At 33.2% G+C, this 22,668-nt stretch overlaps 1 protein-coding gene across 4 annotated transcripts in view; it reads right to left on the bottom strand.

Moving 5' to 3' along the window:
* Nucleotides 1–22,059, bottom strand: part of LOC100881812 (lachesin) — a 491,556-nt gene extending 469,497 nt beyond the window's left edge. The window contains exon 1 of one of the 4 annotated variants that reach the window (XM_076538479.1): nucleotides 21,473–22,059. The gene's annotated coding sequence lies outside the window, so the exon portion shown is untranslated. The remainder of the gene's footprint in view (nucleotides 1–21,472) is intronic. The other 3 variants (XM_076538482.1, XM_012279644.2, XM_076538484.1) reach the window with 3 other exon arrangements.
* Between the last annotated feature and the right edge of the window lie 609 nt (nucleotides 22,060–22,668).

The raw sequence follows: 22,668 nt of genomic DNA, 5'->3' as shown, positions 1-22,668 counted from the left end.
TTGTCAGCAATCCGTATAACAATATGACGTATTTGAAACGGTGATTTCATTATCGCAACGAGAATAAATCGACCTTGTTAACAAAACATAAAGCTTTCAGTGATGTTTTATGATCGAATCAAAAAATTATGCTGGACGGTTTAATTTATAAAAGATAACATACTTTTACGGAACAATACATTAAATCAGATCTACGAGTAATTCTCGTTCTAATATTCGACGATAAACGAGTGGCTTTATTGTGCCCGCTCTATTAATTACTCACGCGATAAAATTCATGTTTTTAATTATCGTTGTAGGTCATCAATGCCTTATAGCATATTAAATATGCCGAACTTATCTCAAACGTAGTATCCACGTAAAATAAATAAAGTCACTAAAGAAGTCTTTAGAAAATATGCCGAACAAAATTCTCTTAATTATGAATTTGCGAAATGAACTAATTACAAATTAAGGAGGACTCAGTATTTTGTAACTGTGAATAAAGTGAAATGAAAGTTGTAACTGGATTGCAATAGATATTAACCTTTTTTTATACAATATTTCTATAAAGTTAATGATAGAGGTATTTAAACCAAAAGAGCGCGAAATATAAACTCTTCAAGGAGATACTTGACATTTTGAGTGATTATTTCATAAATGTGTTACTGAGTTTTACTTTAAGCGAAAAAATATATTGATAAGAACCTGTATGATTGCATAATTTGCATAATATACTGAGTGTCGTCATATATCGTTATCATTTGATTATTGATTACCTGATAAACACCAGAAATAACGTACTAAATAATAAATGAGAAAGAAATCAAAGCCTGGAGTATTGGAAGTTGCTGAATTTGTGTCCTGTGATTTTTTCAACAGCATTTGTACAGAAGTTGTTTAAGTTGCGATATATCATTAAATCCATAGACATAATACTATAATTCAATCTGACAACACTGGTTGTAACGTTGGCAATTGTTCTATCCATGCGCCACTTCATTTGTACCTGTCCAACCACACCTACCACGTATTTTAAAGTTTTATCGATAATATGGTAAAAAGATACGAAAAGCAACGACGACGGGCCAAACTTTTCACCTTTATTTCTCAATCAAATCAAGATAAATTATAGCTTATTCTACGGCTTGTGCTTGCTCGAGCTGGTATTGGTCGCATTCGACCAATCTCGTTATGTCTTCGAATGCACATTACAGCGAGAGGATTAGACTATAACTCAAGTTTTTAGCGATATGATAGCTTAAGGGTGTTTCTTTCAGACATATTTGTAGCTTCAAATCAATAGTTCTTTCGCAGCAACAAGACCCAATGAGTCATTATACTTGAAATCCTCGGCTGTACTCATCTTTGAAGCACACGCATTACTGAATATTAACATAATATATTTGAACCACAACCAGCGCATTGAACCTTAATCTTTCGAATGAGCTTCATTGCACTTAAAAACTCCTCTCATTTAATAACAAAAAATTTGATCGATAATTTGCTCTATCGCAAAATAGCACAGTTTATCAAGTTTACACTTATTTGCAACCAATACGGTTTTCAGTTTCAGTGTTATTTGAAATGTTCGATGCTTGCGCGAATATTATTTTAGAGAATGTTACACTATTGGTTAGCGAATGTTCTGCGAGATGCACATTCGAAGTATCGAATAGGTGACGTTGTCAGTAGTGATTGATCGCCTGTTTGAACGAAACATGTCCTTTCTTTCAAATTGAAAATTAATTCACGGCTTTTAGCGCTGAACTTTCGAAACATTACTCCGCTATTGATTTTCTATAGGAAAGAGGCAACGTCGATGCTGTTCGGGACAACAGAAAGAAAATTTGTCTCGTCGTAAATTTAAATGAACCATACCGTGCAGTTTAAGTTCCGATACGATCGAACGAACCCAATTCTTTTTATCTCCGCTTATCACGCTAGGTTAGATACCTGTTCATCGCGAATCGTGATAAATGTACGCTGACGTGTATAACAAATTTTTTATAACATTCTTTATTGCGGTTTAAATAACTTTGCCAATAAATGTTATCGGACATTTTCTTGTGGAGATGATATAGAACATATAAATTATATCACCATGTGGAGATGATATAGAACATACAAATATCGAGATGTGTAATTTACAGACATTATTTCAAAATAATAGAGATAAAACTAACTTCAGACTTGAAATTTCTAATTTCAAGTTCCAAATTTCAAACTTGAAATTTGTAATTTCAGATTCCAAACTTCAAACTTGAAATTTCAAATTTCAAACTTAAAAATATAAAAATTAAATAAGTAGAAAATTAAGAAATTTAAAAATTTGAAAATCTAAAATATTAGAAATTTAAATCTCGAAAATTTTAGAATCTTCATTTATAAATTAAGTGAGATGAAAAATTAAAAATTAAAAAATCATAAAATATAGAAACTTCAAGTTCCCAACTTTCCACCTTGAAAACTGTTCAGATTGTAAATTTGCAAAGTTATTAATACCAAAGCTAACCGTTACAATTCTAAAGTTCAAAGCTGAAAAATTCCATTCAATTACCCCAAGCAAAATAAAAATATTCAGAGTCGTTGTAAACCACGTGAACTTTTTTTTCAACTCGTGTAACACAATTAATATTCTGCAACGGATCCTCGCACTTGTTACACGCCAGAAATTTGGTGTCAGATAGTCACACTTGCTACACAAGGAACGTTTAATAGCACGATACTGTACACACTCTTTGCGTGCTTATAGTCGACACTTTACTACTGCCGCTTAATAATCCCTCTTAGCATACAATGGACGTTTAGCGACGTGTGATTATAGTTACACTGTCCCTAGGCTAAAGAGTTAAGTAAGCGTGACCTTACTCCGCGTTAAACACGTGGCAGCGTTAATTGTATGCAACTTTGATAAACGAACTATGGACGTGGCGCAATATGGAATAAGATAGTAGCATCGCCATAATTTCGAGATACTGTTTATGACAAACAAATAATTCAGCTAGTTTTGATGTCCCTGATGCAGGGATGAGTCAAAAAATCAGTCTTGAGATCAATTTCTGTGTTGATTTTAGTAGAATGGTAAAATTGACACGGAATGAATACGGTATCGACCTGGAAGATTTCGTGACTTACGAACAGATAATGGCTTAGTAGATGTAGACTAGACTAAACTGTAGGCCTGCAAGTTGATACCCCAGGTGTATTAATGCTTTTACTTCATGTTGAACATCGGAAATTTAAAAATTCAATGAAAGAGTTGTAAGAATGTTTAGGGTTTCGACTATGCTGACTCCATCTGACAATGAGAACATTTTTTGGTCTGATCGACCCTAGTCTGAATCAAAGAATCAGAAAAATGAAATTTGAATTAACATCTGTTTTCGTATGTACGACATGAAATATTTCGGGATCAATTAGCTTGATCCGGACCAGGTGTTCGATTAGAGTAAAAAGGTATTGGCAGACTCGAAATCAAAGTGGTCGAAAACACCCAGACACCCATTTTCAGACTCTAAATGTATTTTTGAAATTTGGGATCAGACGTTTGACCCAGACCGGGTGATTGAACCGGATCAAAAATCTAAATTAAACGCATTATAGGGTCGACGTACGCTTAGAGTCGATTTGCTATATTGAGTTTCACAAAATTGCAAAGTTCGAACGTTAAGCATTACGTATGTATGTATATGGAGGGTAAGGATTTCATTATACCGACTCAAGAACAGCAGAATAGTAAATGAAGAAGAAGACGAAAGTTAATAAATATTTTCGTGCAGAAACTTGTATTGTGTTGGAATAAAATTTTCACCAGCAAATGACGTTGCAAATTTATTTATTCATCTACTAAATTAATAAAGCTACAACACTTCAGTTAAGTTAATAAACATGTTTTTGGCTTTTTCCACCGTATCATATGAAGTAGGAATAATTAAGGACCACATCTCTTATTAGACTATCGACATCAAGTTCAAAGAATTGAATAATAATATATACAAAATAAATAAATTAAACTAATTAACATATCATCTAGTAAATTACCTGGTAAATTACCTAGGATCACCTGGTAAATTACATAATATAACATAAAATAATGTAAGTATACATAAGATAGGTAATTTATCTCCCAAACAGAAAATGTCCTCACTATTTTAGATTCCATATAAAAATCGCGTAGTATAATGATTTTGATATTCAGCGAAGATATCAACGCTATCTTCATTTATTCGCTGTGAAGTTTGAGGTTATTCTTCTCTTTATAAAACTCAATTATCTCCCTTTAGTGCAAACCACTTCTCTGTGAATAGAACCTAGAATTTCTCATAAATTTTGATATCTTTTACTACATTAGAATTGTCAAGAGAAGTCAGAAAAATAACCAAAATCTTTCTTGAAAAATTAATTCCAAACATGAATATTTACCTAGTATTTAATTCCGAGACTGCTATAAGATTCTCCCTTGCGTTTGAAAATAATATGATTTTTTAATTATATTACTAAATTATACATACAGAAAATGAATTCTTATTTCATGTAATATCTCTAACATCACACCTTTGTGGATTAATGATTAAGTGCATTGTTGTTTACATTTATAAATTCGCTTTATTTTGAAGTAACTTTATGCTTTTTGCGAGTAACTTTAAAAAAGCTCTTCATACTACTGAATGTATGCATAAAGAAATATGTAAATACAGTAGTGTGTTAATATAACGTAAAGTGGACCATAAACCATAAAATTTAAGCGACCAAAATGTTGCAGGAATAAAATATATCCATCGTTAACACCATTCCAACAAATTTAGTCAAAGAACCGGATATATAGAGTTGGTTATATTATTGATTAAAATCGAACATCTATTAATACATTCTATCTATATAATATATTGTACATACAAGATTTGACAGTTAAATCCTGAGACACCGTACACATATTTATATCTCAGGAAGAAGTTCCTAATGTTTCAGTACCGTCGCAGTTAGCTTCTATATCTATATTAATATTCTCATACATTAATTAATTATATAGCTTTTAGAATGCTATAATACAGAATGTATTCTAAAACATATACTATATTATAAATATAAAAAGTAACTATAATGGTAGTGAAATATTAGAAACATCTTCCAAAAGAACATGCTTTTAATATTACTAGTTTTAAGACACCGCGTTAATCTCCTGAATTTAATTCTTCTAACAAATTGATTTCACTTTGCAAGTTATAATTAACATTATTAAAATCTGTGATCTTCAGAAAGAACTTCCTGACGTATCGTCAACATTGTACTATCTTTAATGCGTGCTAGAGGAATATTCTGTATACAACCCCCGTGTTGTGGTTAGGTTACTTCAGTATCGAAACGATATGCCTTTAGCAGAAAGATTATCGATGCGGTACATGCATGATGGAGTTCCACCTCATTTTGTGCGTAATATGAGAGAGCACTTAAACACGGTGTTCGGTCAAAGGTGGATCAGCTGCATTGCCTCTTGATCTCCCGATTTAAACCCTTTAGATATCTTCCTATAGAAATTGTTAGGATAGGGAACAACTTTATGAAGTACAAGTAGTCGTTTATAAACTGTTAGCTTTTTTCTTTCGTTAGTTTAACAGGCAGGCAGTATGTAACACGTAAGAGTTCGCTTTAGAAATAAAGAAAGACCTCAGAATTTCATAAATGAATGTTCGCAAGGATCTGACAGAATGTTGCGAAACGTAGGTATGTCTATCATAGCGACAAACTTTGTCACCTCAGTTCACCATATATTTGTCAAGTAATTTGACAGTAAGACAGTAAGTAATTCAACATATGTAAGACTTTCTACAAATATTGAAAAGGTAGTAAGAAATCATAATATTCATCATGATGTGTATCGTGTGTACAATACAAATTTTGAATGACTTTTTAACACCCTCCTATGTCGAGAATTGTACAGAGTATTCGGTTATTGGTGGGCATAATTTCAAGGGTTGGTAGGTGGGATGATATTGAACAACTCTTCCTTTACCAAAATGTTGACTGAAGCTTAGTTTTTGAGTTATTAACGAAAAACACTGACCAATCAGAGGACGAGAATAGCGCGCTGGTGAAAACGTATTTGTTCACGATCACGCTCAGCTCGAAGCTATCACTCTCGCGTCCAAGCGCGCGCTATTCTCGCGCTCTAATTGGTTAGTGTTTTTCGTTAATAACTCAAAAACTAAGCTTCAGTCAACATTTTGGTAAAGGAAAGAATTGTTCAATATCACCTCAGCTACCAACCCCTGAAATTATGCCCCAGTAGCCGAACACCCTATACACGTACTGCTACAAAAATATAAATTATTCTAATTCAATGATCACAATAGACATGATTTATATTGCCTCTATAATAAACATGAGCTCACAGCTAACAAGGTATGAGAATCAAAATTTTACAAACAACACAATGCTAACTTCATAAAACCAAATAAATACTACAAATTAAATTTGAAAGGTATAAAAAATCTTTCTGATAAAGAATCTTAATAATCTCAATTTCTAATAAAGAATCGATGCAGAATTTCTGGGAAGTACTTTTATAAAGCAGGTGCAAAACGGTCGAATCACATCGTGGGTTAAATCCGTTCTCTCAAAGAAGTTTGCCATTTCAGTTTAATAAACGAAGACTTCCGCGATCGCAATGCGAATGAAATTGAACGAAAGATAACCGCCTTGCCGTTAATTGAATAAATACCTGTTAGGCAAACACTGCGAGCCGAAAGTTTCTCCAGTCATTATTTCCGTAACGCTACGAAGCCCCGAAACCTTGCAGGAAGTTCTATATCTTGATAGACCGTGCAATACATCCAACTATTTGAAACATTCCGAAACAAAATCTTAATAACGAAACTTTATCCCGGTAAGCGTAACATCGTGAAAACACTGCGGGCAAATGGACTCGGTAACCCTGGATGGACTACCCGAAATTATGTATCAAACTGAACAGGGTGCGTAACAGGGGAGAAATCGAGGAAGCTTGCACCGACTGAAATCAAGATGGATACGGATTCTCGTTATCGGGTTCATACGCCTCTCTTCAATTAAATTCGCGGCCGAGAGAACAATAATTGCTTCGAGTTGCGTTCTCTCCCTTCGACCGTATCATTGCCCTATCTTCTTCTCTCTTTCCCCCGTTCGACGTGGATTTTCCACGAAAACTTTCGTGGCACTTCTAATTAGACTTATCCCATTGCTCGGACCATAGCCGTTCAAAGACGAAACTTTCTATGGATAGGTGGGTCTCTGCTAATGGCGCGATAGGTTGTAACGAACACTTCGACGATCACGAATTAACGTGAAAAGTCGGGTAAAATAAATTTAGAACAGAATGGACGCGATAAATGTGAGAAGACTGTAACGTTATAGGACTTTTTGGAACGGTGAGGTATGAAACAATCCCGGGAAAGCTAGCTTTAATTTTGGTCACTTAATATTCTGAAAATATGATATACCTTTTTTGAAACCCTGGTATTTTTACCATTTTTTTCCTAGAACTGTTATACCAAGAATGTTCAGCTAAAATTTTAGGTCTTTGTGTTACAATTGAAGTAACTTATTTAAACTAGTAGATTATTCTGTGTGGTCAGACAAGTGGAAGGAGATATTGGAATAGTAATTTTATTATTATGAACTATCAATTAATACAAATTTAATCTAAATTCATAATTATGGTTCTGAAATTATGGTAGTATTGTGCTTTGTATACGTCAACAAGATTTAATGTTAAAAATGTGCAAATGTTGACAGGAGCAGGTATTGAAAGAGATACTTCGAATATTTCAAAAAAATATTTTTTTTATTTATTAAGTACAACCACACACTATTTTAACTGTGTCCTACGTATATACATGTCAATTCAGAATGATTAATATATAATTATACCCAAAAATGATATCACTTCATTTTCTAACCTTAACAAAATAGAGGTTATTGAATGGACTGAAATATAGAAGCAGTTGAATAACCTTGAAGAGGTTAAATACAATTAATGTGATTTTAGATAAAATACTTGAATTATAATGAACTATTATTATGTTTAATTAAAAATGCAACGCAACTACTTTTTGTAAATTTCTACTACAAAAATGTATCAAATAATACATACAAGAACAATCAACGTGCAATATCATGTGTTTGACATAGGAAATAAATTTTCTACAAAAAAAGCATGAAATGTTTAAAATAATACTAAAAATTATAATGAAAATATAAAACAGACAAATGAAAAGTAATATTTATATAAATTTTCTTATACTAATACCTTTTTATTATCAAAAGAAAGTATTATACTAAACGTATTATAATATTATTATCATTAAACGTAATCGTACATTCTTAATTAACAGTTAATAAATTATTAATACTGTTTTGAATGTATTCGTGCATTTATTACATAATTTCCAATAATTTATGGGAATTAACCCTTTACAGATGAAATCCTGAATACTCCCAGCACGAAATTCAATCACACATTAATATAAGCCAGTAAATTTTATTGCGTTTATATCAAATTCATTACATAATTAATCTCGTTGTCTCTTACTAAGCTGCTGGAATTCATTTGAATTGAATACAATTTATACAGTTTAATATTCAACCAAAGAGCTTACGCAAAAGATTAAAACCACAAACATTTAACGTCATTCTATAAACATTGTAGTAATTTATATGAAACAATTGATTTTTTTAGTGATTTAATATTTACAAAAGTATCATAAAAATTACAACATTTACAGAGGGGAAAATTATAAAAATTAGAAAGGGATTTAAACAGTATAGTATTTAAAGAAGTACAGTAAAAATGACAAATCCTACAAAAATATTATACAAATTAAAAGATTTACAAAAGTATAGAATAATGAAGATCACAAAATTTATAAAAGCACAATATAATAAAAATTATTACAAAATTTGCAGTACAATGAAAATTTTTAAATTTACAAAAATATAGTATAATAAAAATTATAAAATTTACAAAATTATATTATAATAAAGATTAATAAATTTATGGGAGTATAATACAATGAAAATTTCAAAATTTGCAGAAGTACAATAAAAATTTCAAAATTTACGAAAGTGTAAAACAATAAAAATTACAAAATTGACAAAAGTACAATAAAAATAAACAGCTACAATAGACACTAATAGCCTGGTGCTTACAATTATTATATACAACATCAAATCCATTGTTTATAATTAAAATAAGATCACGAGCTATTAATTTCCAATCCACATATACTAAATTAATTGTGTCCCAAACTTGCCTAATGTTTACAGGAAGACTTCGAAAAATAATCACCAAAATTTTAAAACCAAAAATTCCCTATTAAAAAAGTGATTAAAGACAATACTTCAGAACTCAGAATTTTAAAAAATCAAGTACCGCAGAAGAACCAAAAATGAAATATAAAAATTGAAAATGTGTGACCCAAACGGTACAACCGATGATGTAATTCGGTGAAGTCAAAATTGTTTATTACTAAAATTCCATTCTTATTTTTGAACCCCTCCACAAATTCAGAAAGACATTCACAAAGTTGAAAAAATACATATGTATAGTAGAATGTAATCGAAAAATGAAAGGATGAGAGAACGAGATTAAATTTACTTTATTGCATATCCTCTTCAATCACGTACCAAAGAGTTGGCAAAAATATATTCCCAAAAAGAGATAGAAATAAACAGGTTGACGTAACAGGCAGAATGTTGTAGGACCGGCGAAGTTAACAACAGCAAGTTCAGTTGACGGACGGTCAATCAACGTTATTGCATCCGCGTGTTCAACGTCGAACTTCCGGCGGAAGGTCGATTCTCTGGGGCGATGAGATGTTCGTGGTCGATTTTCAAAAGCGAAGCTTCGTGTATGCGCTTTTCCACGGATTCGGTAGTCCTGCCTATGAATTTCGATGGAGAAAAGTGTGCTTGCTCTCAAAAGAGCCCAGAGCAGCTGCATCGTCAGTGGTAACAGGCTGTGGTTTTCGACACAGATATATACGTAGTTCTACGATGAACAAGAGGTCATCCGGAAATTCCTAGATGAATTGGAGCTAGTGAATTACGATAGTGAGTCGTCGTCACTGATGCAAAAATTTGTGGGTGAAATATCATAGTTACAACTTCATTCTTAATAATCTGAATCTTGAGACACTACACAATAGTGTTGTATTTCCAATATGGGTATTTTAATATATAACTACAAAAGTAATTTTTATTTGTTACAGATTTATTAATTATTAAAAAAATTATTTTAAGAAATAACTCTTTTAACAAAACAATTTTGCTATCGCTTTATTCTAATGCACTTGCATTAAAATCCCTAGTTTCTAGTAGTCACAGACCCGTCAATTTCTGGATTCCTATATCATCAGATTGATACATTCCTTGATACTTATATCCCCAAGTCCCAAGTACATCCAGATCTCTATAGTAACAGATCCCTATATCCTCAGATTGTATTTCAGATCCCTAGATTTCTATGCATCTTGATTCCTATGTGTCTAGATCACTATGTCCCTACATCGCAATATCCGTAGATCCCTATGACCCTAGATCGCAATATCCCATGATCCCCATGTCCCTAGATTGCAATTTCCCTAGATACCAATCTTCCTAGATTCGAATTTCCCTAGGTTCCAATCTCCCTAGATCCCAATCTCTGTAGATGCCAATCTCCCTAGATTCCAGTCTCCCTGGATTCCAATATCCCTAGATCCCAATCTCCCTAGATCCCAATCTCCCTAGATCCCAATCTCTGTAGATGCCAATTTCCCTAGATTCCAGTCTCCCTGGATTCCAATATCTCTAGATCCCAATATCCCTAGATCCCTATCTGCCTAGATCCCAATCTGCCTAGATCCCAATCTCCCTAGATCCCAACTCCCTAGATCCCAATCTCCCTAGATCCCAATCTCCCTAGATCCCAATCTCCCTAGATCCCAATCTCCCTAGATCCCAATCTCCCTAGATCCCAATCTCCCTAGATCCCAATCTCCCTAGATCCCAATCTCCCTAGATCCCAATCTCCCTAGATCCCAATCTCCCTAGATCCCAATCTCCCTAGATCCCAATCTCCCTAGATCCCAATCTCCCTAGATCCTAATCTCCCTAGATCCCAATCTCCCTAGATCCCAATCTCCCTAGATCCCAATCTCCCTAGATCCCAATCTCCCTAGATTCCAGTCTTCGTAGATTCCAATATCTCTTGATCCCAATATCCCTAGATCCCAATATCTCTAGATCCCAATATCCCTAGATCCCAATATCTCTAGATCCCAATATCCCTAGATCCCAATATCTTTAGATCCCGATATCCCTAGATCCCTAGATTGCAATATCCCTAGATTCCTAAATTGCAATATCCCTAAATTCCTAAACTGCAATGTCCCTAGATCCCTAGATCGCAATATCTCTAGATCCCTATACCCCTAGAGCTCTATATCCCTAGATCCCTAGATCGCAATATCCTTAGATCCCTAGATCGTAATATCCCTAGATCCCTATATCCCTGCATTGTAATATCCCTAAATCCCGTGGTTTCTAGATCCTTATATCTCTAGATTGTAATATCCCTATACCCCTATATACTTAGATCACAATATCCCTATATCCCTAAATCTTCAATATACGTATATGATAATATATTGTATCTAAATTATAAATTCATATGAAGTTTTGTTTTACCAGCAAATAATTGGGATATTAATGATCGTGATAAATATTCTATGCTTCAGTGGTAATGCGCGATAAATTAACGCGTAACGTCCAGCTTTGATTAGAGAATTAATTCGTGCTTGAACTAACAGAATATCGTTAACTGTTTACATTTCGAAATAATTTTATACAACGATCAATTAAAACGACAAATATTTCTAGAAACTATGGTATTTTTTTTCGTTCGCCATCGGAATAGTTCGACGGAAAAATTAGAACAGAACGGGAAGAGTAATGTTTGCGAAAACAAGGGATCAATTTAAGCCAGTTTCCATGAAACACGGACCACGCGATAGGAAAGGATTCTGTTCCGGGACATGCATATGCATCTGTTCACATATTTGTGCGTGACGTCGCGTTCAAAATTGTCTTGTTAGAATAGCACACGTGCAATCGAGTTTGCAAATATTGGGCCGCATTTCCTGCCAAACAGCGACAACGATCAATTGCACGTCTCATTTCTTCAAATCGAATTATTCTTCAATTACAGGATATTGACCTTCGCGTATCACAAACAGGTACGGACCCTAAATTAGTAACGATTGAGCGTCAAGAATATTAGCGATACAGTGTTGCAAACGTTGTATTATGAGCAAGAAAAATCATTAAATTTAACAAACACGACGATTTTCTGAATTTATTAATCCATTAATGTCCAAACGCACGATTTTTCACTTAAGATTTTATTTTTCTTACGTGAAACTTTACGTTCCTTTACAATTTCGGTTCATTTTTTTTCTGAGAATCAATTCTAAGACGATCATAAACAATTTTTCGAGGGAAAAACGCAAATTTGCTTTCACAGATTGTTTTTCAATCGACTATATCGTATTAAAAGTACTTCAGCTCAATTTGGAAGCATTTCTTACGTCCATGGGACCTAAACTTCAAAATTCAAGATGGCAACATCCAATATGGCGGCTCAAAGCTGAAAACATCATGCTATCTGATTTTTATTGAAAGAATATTTTTGAATGAATTTTCATATAAGTTAGGTGTTTTTCAAATTACTGATTATGAATCTATAATTGAATTTTTAATTGTATATATTTAAATAATTGTAATTTTTCCAAATTCAAGATGGCGGATCCAATATGTTAGAAAATGAAATCACCTCGAATTAATTATATAATAATTTTTGTAACCCCTAAATCTGTTGACGAATTATCTATTACATTTCCGCAGAAAAATTCGAATTCGTCCGACAAAGCGAGCAGAAAGTTTAGTACGAACAATCCCAGCTTTTTATCATGTAATCACTATATATTTCGCAAAAGCAGCTCGTCCCATTTTTCCCTAAAACAACCCCTGTATCTCGAGATACATCCTGCCTTGGACGAGATATGTCCTTTCTCTTTCGCCTCCATCCAGTTCTAGGTTTTACCAAGTTTCTAGCTTTAAAGTCAGAAAATTCTTTTAACGAACATCAGCACTGTAAGAAAAGGCGCAGCTTTTAAGCTCTACACCCACTCCGCAGAAATTTCTTGGAAGAGAGAGAAATTGCCCGGGTTCTCGTGTTTAAATGCACTCATCACGTTGTATTCTTCGGGGGAAATCTGTATTGCGCTGAAACGGGAAACGAAATCGTGTCTGATCGAGGAAGTTTGTTTTTCGAAGTGATTCAATCTCTAACGATCCCGGGAAAACGGAATTTAATGAAACGGGAAACAAGTTTTTCGTGAATCTAGAGATTTTGGTGTTAGCAGTATTAATTACAAGTTAAACCTTTTTGGTTTATGTTATAAAACCTCTACATGGTTTATGGCATTTATTTATAATTTTGCATTGTCTAAATGTAAACTAAGTTGCGGTCATTGTAACCTTAATTTATCCACTCAAGTCATGAATTTCAAGATCTTAATTTATCAACAGAAAATATACTAAAATAATTAAGAAAAGTAACTTAGAGATAGGGGTTCGTGGAAATACATTTTAAAGGGGAAGCTTCATGACTGAAGAATTTGTTTACATTTTTCGACATCTTATAACAAATTGACGGAAATAAAAAAAAATATTTTAAAATAGCCCAATCCTTCATGAATAAAACAAAACAATATTTAGCTAAATTGGTTAAGTAGTTTCTGAGAAAAAAATTCGTAAGTGAAGTGGCGCTTCACGCCATTTTCGCAAAAATGGGCAAAAGTTGTAAACTTTAAAGGCTTGCTATTTTTTAACAAATTCGAAACTAGTAAAATGATTACTTAAACCTCCCCTAATTTCACATGGACTACAACATATTTTGATTAGAGTAAAATAGCAGCTGGTGATGTGTAGAAGTAATCGATTTGGCGTGGAATGATTATTAAATATTTACGTTAAATATTTACTGAAATGTGCTGATTATTTCAGTACCCTAATGAAAGCAACAAAAGTCAGCAAATATCTAGAATATTGCCTACTAACGTCTACTAACGATTCCCTGATCAATTAGGTTACTACGTGGTGGTATGGTAATAATTGCACCGGTCGAAAAGTAGAGTGGAAACAATCTAACACGTGTAACGCGTCAGGTGGAGACGAAGACAAAGCGTGCCACGAGACTGGCGTGCAGAATTACGAGAAGATCGCGTGCTAAACGATTTTCCTCTTTGCCTTCTCTTCTCTCGTCCTACCCTACCCCTTTTCATCGTCCGCGATTGCATCGTACCACAAGGAAAACGAGGCGAAGCTTGAGAAATGCCTCAAATTGCGGTGATACGTTTGGTAATGAGCATTACATTGGAGCGTTAGAAAAATTGCGTGCGTGAACGAAATCCTAACTCTCACAAAATTGATTCTCCTACAGAGATGGATAATTTTCGTCAGGAAAATTGGAACCCCCCCAAAAAGAATATTTTTGTTAAGGTTATCGTGAACTATTATTAGAATTCTAAATTCACGATAAATTTACATACTGTTAGATTTTAATATTACCAATTAGAACAAGATTCGTTTGCTTGCTATCTAAAAAATATTCCTTTCATGTCTACGTTCCTCGGAAATTTAATTCGAGTCCGATACTCGGAGAAAAACGCAAAAAGTAGCGAAGTAAAAACATAACCAGACGACAGCGAAATATTCCTTGCCTCTTCATCAACGACGCAAGAATCGCGTGGCATTCAAAGATGCATGAATTTCATTCATCACAACCTTAATGACCTCCCCGGTAAATTAATGTCTTTCTGTGCTCTATCGGGACGCACACAGCACTCGTTTGTCTCCCTAACTATGTTATTAACGTTCGACTTAATTCGAAACACGCCGGAAATATTTGAACGCATTGTTCAAGATTTATTGCGAGCAATTATTCGCTCGTTTGTGAAAACGCGAAATATTAACGATCGACGTTCAATCAAACTATGGCCAAGGTTATCGTTAAACTTTTTAATAGGATCTATATAATACCGCGATACATATTGTTCGACCTGCATTGTGCTGTTGTTTTACGTTTCGTGTTATTTTTATTTAATCTTGTAGCTTTTGTTTAATCTCATATACCGCGTATTTACCAGGCTCCCGTTTATGAAAGGGAAGAAGACAATGTGTTACACGAAGTGAGCATAAATCAATTTTATGCCTTTCAAGCTCGATGCATGACATGTAAAATTCTTTTCGAAACAATGGGGCGATGTAGTATCATTCAGTATCAACGGGTAGCTTTTCGGTATGAACGGAGAGTAATAAAAGCGTCTCCATCGGGTTTTGCGAAATATTTTCAATAATAAACATTGCTTTCTTAATACTTTGCGGTTGAAAAGTGACTTATATTCATCATTCAGTTTAACACGTTGCACTGAGGCAGTAAACGTAAAATAAAGTAAATTTAGCAAATATGTTCACAGTAATATGTTATATTTACTATTCGTAGTTTCAAGTAGTTTTGAGAATTTTAGTAGAATTTAATATGAATATTTAAGAAAAAATGAAGAGAATACGGGAATTTCAAAAATTAGAAATTTTTTACTTTAGGAATTTGGAAGTTTAATAATGTAGAAATTGGAGAATTTAAGAATTTGGGAATTCGAAAAATTGGAAATTTAAGAATTATAGAACTTAGGAATTTTTACCTTGAAAATTTTTATTCTCAAAACTTTAAGAATTTGAAAATTTTATCCTTGAAAATTCCAAAACTTAAGAATTGAGATATTTGCGAATTTGAAACTGTAAGAAATTATGAATTTGAGATTCTAGGAGTTTGAGGATTTGAAAATTTGAGAAATTGGAAATTTACAAATTTCAGTATTTGGAAATTTTAACCTTGAAAATTTAAAAACTTAAGAATTGAGAGATTTGAGAATTTGAAAATGTAAGAAATTATGAATTTGAGGTTCTGGGAATTTGAGAATTTGAAAATTTGAGAGATTGGAAATTCAATTGGAAATTGGCAATGTTGAACTTGAAAATCTAAAAAATTGTAGATGTGGGAATTTGAAAATTTCCAAATTTCAGCGCTTGAAAATTTAGGAATTGAAAGACTTAATTTGGAAATATAAAAACTTGAAAGTATAGAAATTTGAGAATTTTGAAATTTCGAACCTTGAAAACTTAGAGATTTAAGAATCCCATAATTCAGAAATTTCAAAGCATAGGAATTTTAGAGTGTAACTATTCAGAAATCCTAAAGTGAATTTATGAAATTCAAAATTTGAAAATTTAAATTGAGATTAAAAAATTCAAAACTGTTTACGGATTAAATAATATGAAAACCTGCGAATCCAAGAAAAAGCATGAACTTCAATAGTTTGAATAACTTCGCCGCGTTCACAGGAATGCGTAATACAAAAGTCTACAACACAGTAGAACGAGCAAGTAACAGAAAATAATTGAAAAGTGTGGTCGAAAGCGATCGTAGTCAATTCTAATGGAGAGGAAAGAAGCAAATAAGAGACAATGCAAAAGTTCATTGTCACTGATAGTATAGGGGCGGTATCGTTTTCCTGTGTTCCCTTTTTCCTCTCTTATCCGTGATGCATTGCATTCTGCAGCAACGGTGCGCGTATAATGCACGACGAACCTTCGAGACCCAAAAAGGAAATAAACAAACCCCTTAACTGAAATCAGGAATGTGAAGTGGATGGTAGTTTAAAACGATTCCCTCCTCCTTCCTTCTTTTTCCCCGCGTTTTTCCTTTTCCTTATGCTGTCCAATACTCGCATTCTGCTCGTTCTTCCTTCCCTTTGGCCCCCTTCAACTTATACTCTTTCTATGTACGAACGTATGTTTTCACGTCGCCGGTGATCTTCGTGCAACTTTCGCGATCCTTTACGCGCCAAACTTGTAGACTCTGTATTGGATATTTGCATACCCTTCGTGGTCAGAAAACTATGCGCCACGAAAACTCGGGCCGCATATAAATGAAACTGTGAATCTTTTATCCTTTTCACGGACGTATTTTCTCGACATGTAAATAAAGAATTGTTTCGCTACAATTTTTGATGGATTTTCAGATATACTTGGTCATCGACCATTACAGCATTTTTCACTTTTACTGCAAAATTAAACAGTCTGTTCAATTTGTAATGATATAATTTATTAGCTATCATGGTACTACTACTAAGTAGTGTGTACAAGGTGGCTCACCACATTTTGCCATCTAGATTTGCGTCATTATTATTACTCATAGCAAACAATGTTTTAGATGAAGTTGAATGGTTTTGAGAGGGGCATAGGCTGGTGGTATATTTTTTTTGTAGGTGGACGTGTAAAGGACGTATGAAGGTCATTAATGTTTTTTTAAACGGAATCATATATTTTTTATTGCATCAGCTGATACTCCTTCATATTCTTTACAAAAAAGTATTAATCTATTTATGTGAAAAAATCATTAGTTTAGGAGATATTTTAATTTTAATGTCTATTTACAGAAAAGGTTCAATGCGGCGACCATTTGCATCAGAACACTTTCTAAATCAAGAAATTAATGACTTACTAACATTCCGTAGTGTATAATCTTTCTGCATGTGTACAAAATTTAATACGATCTAATTAAAATACAAGGTTAAATTTAATCGGGTGAAAGTTGTATTCTAACATTTGTAATTACATAATTAAATATTAAATTTTTTACAGTTTGTCAAAATTTTTCATTAATGAATTTATACAAAAATGACTAATAATTATTATCATTATAATATTATTATTATAACATTATAATAATCATTATCATTATAATAATGTAAGAACGAAAAGCATCCTTATTTGTTCATTTCTAACACCCAGTAAATTACAAATACAGCAAGAAATATTTTACTCCAAAAAATATTGTGCCTTTCTAAAAATGATCAACATTGAAAACTGACAATTTGTATCACTGATCGAAAGAAACAAAGATGCGAATTCTATCGCAACCGAAAGAGATATTTAATACCGAGAGAAAACAGCTAACATAGCAAATTTTATTTGAAAGCTATAAATGTGTTTTAGTAGCTGTAAATTTCAATCAACCGAACTTTTCGCGACGTATTCGAAACGTTTCTCTTTCCTTCGTTCTCTTTTCTGTTTTAACGTCGGTGATTTAGGAGCAAGGGGAGTAGTTAAACCACCTGATAGTACATGTTGCAATACATAGATTCAATCTTTAAAGTTTATGGTCATGTATCAGTAAAATTGTTTCAATATCTGTAACAGTGTCCCGTGACGAATGATGGGTCAATGCATGCTGCACCCGATAAAGATCCGATATGAATTGACGGATTAAATTACTTTATGGTGTTACACCGGGAAAAATTGTATACAGTATTTTTTACCGACGAATTTATCAGCCATTTTTTCCTTGATCCTTTGCGATAACGATATCGCAAAAATTTACTGCGTTGAATCGTGCGACGAATACGTGTGAAACTGCCTGCATTTGGAAATACAAAGTTTGGAATAAAAATCGTGTACTGTGAAGTTAGAGATAAACGTTTCATTCGTTTAGAAAATATATTTGACTAGTTTGCAGGGGTAAATCGTTAAGTAGTGAAGTAATTGGTAACTTTAGAAGTTGAAAAAATATTAATGCTTTGATGGCCGCTCACACGTGTGTGACGATTGATGAACGTAGGTGGTTGCTTTAATAATCATCACACAAAAGAAAATATTAAATTTGTCGAAATTGTTGTTTTTGTTTGCTTTATGACTATGTTCGTACACGTTGAATTAGTTCGTGAATTTACATAGAGCTTCTTTAAAGTAATTCTTCAAAAATATTGCCGGAACCTAACGACGTTTAGTAGGCGGATATTAATGTGTTAATATTAGAAGTTGAAGAAATATTGTTGATATTAGAAATTGAAATAACAGAGTTAAAATTGTTCAAATTATTACAATATATTAATGAAATTATTATAATAATGTTGTTCAAATTACTTCAAATTACTGATAACTTGACGGTCTAAATTTATTTTATTTTTAAATTATACCAAATCGTTATATTTAGCACACTTTTAACAATGTAACAAAATTTAGTAGCAATAGTTGTTTATCCTTTGTGAGAACAAATAATTTGAACTAGCTGCTATGACTATCGCTAAATTGAATTTTGTGTCCATATTTATATACAACTTTTAATTTTAATTTTTAAAATTAATCTATGATCTAGCTCTGCTTTAATGAAAACAAAATCAGACAAATTAACAATGCAGTTTTCCTCGATTTGAAAATTTCAAAAATAACTTTCTTAAAAATTACAAAAACACTAAATCTATTCTTATCTAAATTTTGACAACATACGAGAATAATACTGACATTCAACAGATCTTTTCTCAGGAAAAAAAAGTGGTAAACAATCAAACTTTGCAATCTTTTGCGCATATCTCTGTATTGAACATTTGAAAAGAAACAGGAAAAGTTGGAGCGATTAAAGCTTTGATATGAAAAGTTCACGGCGTGGGAAATGATTCTATAAAGTTTTTACTACTTCCTCTTCTAAAAAAGTTATTTACCCTCCCAAAGTTTTAAGTATTATACGTGTACATTGACAATAAACGATCTGATGATTTGAAAAGTTACATTACGTGTTTATTCGTTTGTATTAAATCAGTTGAATGTGTTTATAAAACGCTTTCGCAAAGCTGTTCAATTGAAATGTAACGTTTTTGTAGAAACATAAATAATAAATGTAATAAACAATATGAAATTTATAATACTTTGTAGATCTACTAATAGTTTTATAATAATATAATATTTTTTTAACTCGAATGTGAGCACGTGTTTGAAATATTTAAAGTTTATTGAATAACAAGAAAAACACACGAGTAAATGTCATAATTTCCATCAAAAATATTTACGAAAAAGAAATGAAATATCATTAGAAAAACTTGTAAACTATAATTACTAGTCTACCACTTAAATTTATAAAAAAGATTCTTAACATTCGAGAAATTACATTTGAAACTCTTTCTACAAATATCAGTCAATCACAATTTGTACCAACAATATTTCAACCAAAATGGTAGATCAATACGCTTGTACATGTTATATTAAAATGTATTTTAACAGCAGTGTCGATTAAATATAAAAATATCGATTATTATTAGTATGTAAATATATTCACATAAACAGTTACATTAAAGTATGATATTACATACATTTTTTCGTGTATATTTAAAAAGTGGAAATGAAAATTTATTAACACTTTGGTTCAGAAATTTACAAACATTCATTTATATAAATTAAAATAAATACGTACGTTTTAATGTAAAAATTTATGTCTTGTTGGATACATTCAACAAATTAAGAGTTTTACTGCAACATGTGTTATTATGTTTAATTTTAATATTTTATTTATTCAATGTTAATTAAAATCTTAGATAAAATGAGGTAGTTCTTTAAACTATGTGCACCCATTTAAATAAAATATTTTATTCCAATCACCATCAGATTTTCTTTAATAAATCATATTTTTAAATTTTAAATTATTTATGTAGTCACAAAAAATAAAATCAATTATACTAGCTTCTAATAGAGAAGTCGACAGGTCACCTATGAAATTGATAACCGACAATTTGAGGTCATATTATAAATTAATACGAAAGCAATTAAACATTCAATTTCATCTTCTGATATACCACTGACCCAGTATTAAAAGCTGTTGAAAGTTTTTTTCTGTTTTTCCCTTAAATAATTAATTCGGCTGACTGCAGCGTCGCTCACTGGTAAACAGCATGGCAGTCAACGTTTCAGTGGTCGTTTAACCTAACCGTTTACCTGAATAATTGTTTCCGTAATTAAGATCTATGATTCTTACAATTTTACAGGTCTTTTCCAGTAAAATGATTTGAATAAAAAATCAGTATTTTCAGCAAAACGGATTTAAATATTTTGAAGCGCTCTGTTGGGACGTTATACAAAAACTACCCCCATGTGTTCATACGTAAAAACTTGCCAAGACTTTACCAGTAAAAAGCACAAGTACCATTCATTGCATATTGATAACTCAGAAACTGCGTATTTGTTGCAGCAAGCGAACGATGCATATTTTAAGAATTAATCCAAAGGAGAAAATTTAACCCCTTGTCGCATAACGGTTCACGAACACGACTCTAATAATTTCTTATTAGACAGCACGTTTTAGTTTTTCCAATACATCGAAATTTTAAAATATTGATAATTTCTTAACAATATTTTTTTATTCAATTATTACTAAATAATAGTCTATAATAATACTAAATAGTCTCAAGCTAATCAGAGAATACGATAAGAAGCTCCGATATTAAATTTTCAAATTGTAATTGGAATATGATGACACGAGCCACGACTGAATCGCAACGTCAAGAAAATAAAAGTCGAAACTTACCTTATGGAACAGCTCCTCGATCTTGAAAATCCCGAATTCCAGCTCCTACACCAGCAGTATCATTCTTATCCCTTAATAGGTTCCCGATGCACCTTGATCACCTTAGACACTGCACGCGGTCCACGATCACACAAAAAAACACGTGTCGTTAACTGCGTTCATGTCCAAGTTACAGACTAACCATACGAGAACTGAAAGAACGCATGTCTTGTGACTCAATCAAATTTACGGCTGTTGACCGACGCGTGCCTTTTCACTCTCAGGCAAAAACGCACCAATTCACATTCGTGTAGATCAAAAGCAAAAACGCGCGTACAAATTCAAAACGGAGCAACTGGTTCGAGAATTAGCATTATTTTTCGACAGACACGGTCCGCGAACACGAACTCCGCAAAATATGGAACTAAGGACACTATTTTGTCGGTGATCCACCGAGGAACAAAGGACGAGCGATTTGCAACACCGGCGAAACGATCACGTGGCTTTCCGAACGACTCACCGGCATTCGCAGCCGACAACGACAATACCGTTACACCTTCTCGGCGACCCGTCGAGAACTGCGTTCGCCACGACTCCCCACCCGACGCTTTGGGGGCAGGACGCCCGGCGTCGCTAGCTTGACGCGATGCGCGGCGTCGCTCCGCCTCCACGTGCAACTACCTGCACCCCTCGGCTTTTACGCTTCTTCCTTCGCCGTTTTCGAACAGCCCGCTTCCTCTTCGCTGTTCGCGTGTTCTCGCAGCGTCCGATCGCGCCGCTTCACGCCCGCGTCGCTCCCTTGAAAAAGCACCCTTCGCACCCCTGTAATTCCGGTGCACGTTTGACCAACGTTTAATTGTCATAAGGGAGTTGCTTACGATCGGACCTTTGCACTACTATTCAGAGGCGCCGTTTGGGATGACGGTGAAATAAGGGATGGTTAAACGTATGCCAACGTTGAACCCCTTCCTGTTTCATTTATTTATCAGATGCGTCAGTCAACACCAACGCTATAACATTAAAACGGACAAGAAAATTAAAATTTTCTGTGTACTTTATATTGAGGGATCCTTGATAATGCAACTCATAGTTGGACCTTCAAGTTGAAGTTGGATTTCAAGTTGAAGAGTATTCAAAATTTGAGTAAGGTTTGTCACATTTGAGCAGTAAGTGCGTCACGAGTGAGACTCGTCAAAGCACGGAAAGAGGTTAACACT

This window comes from Megachile rotundata, chromosome 12 (assembly GCF_050947335.1).
Source record: "Megachile rotundata isolate GNS110a chromosome 12, iyMegRotu1, whole genome shotgun sequence".
In the NCBI taxonomy this organism is placed as follows: Eukaryota; Metazoa; Arthropoda; class Insecta; order Hymenoptera; family Megachilidae; genus Megachile; species Megachile rotundata.
Note: the sequence above shows the minus strand (reverse complement) of the source record. Positions and strands in the feature narration are given on the sequence as shown.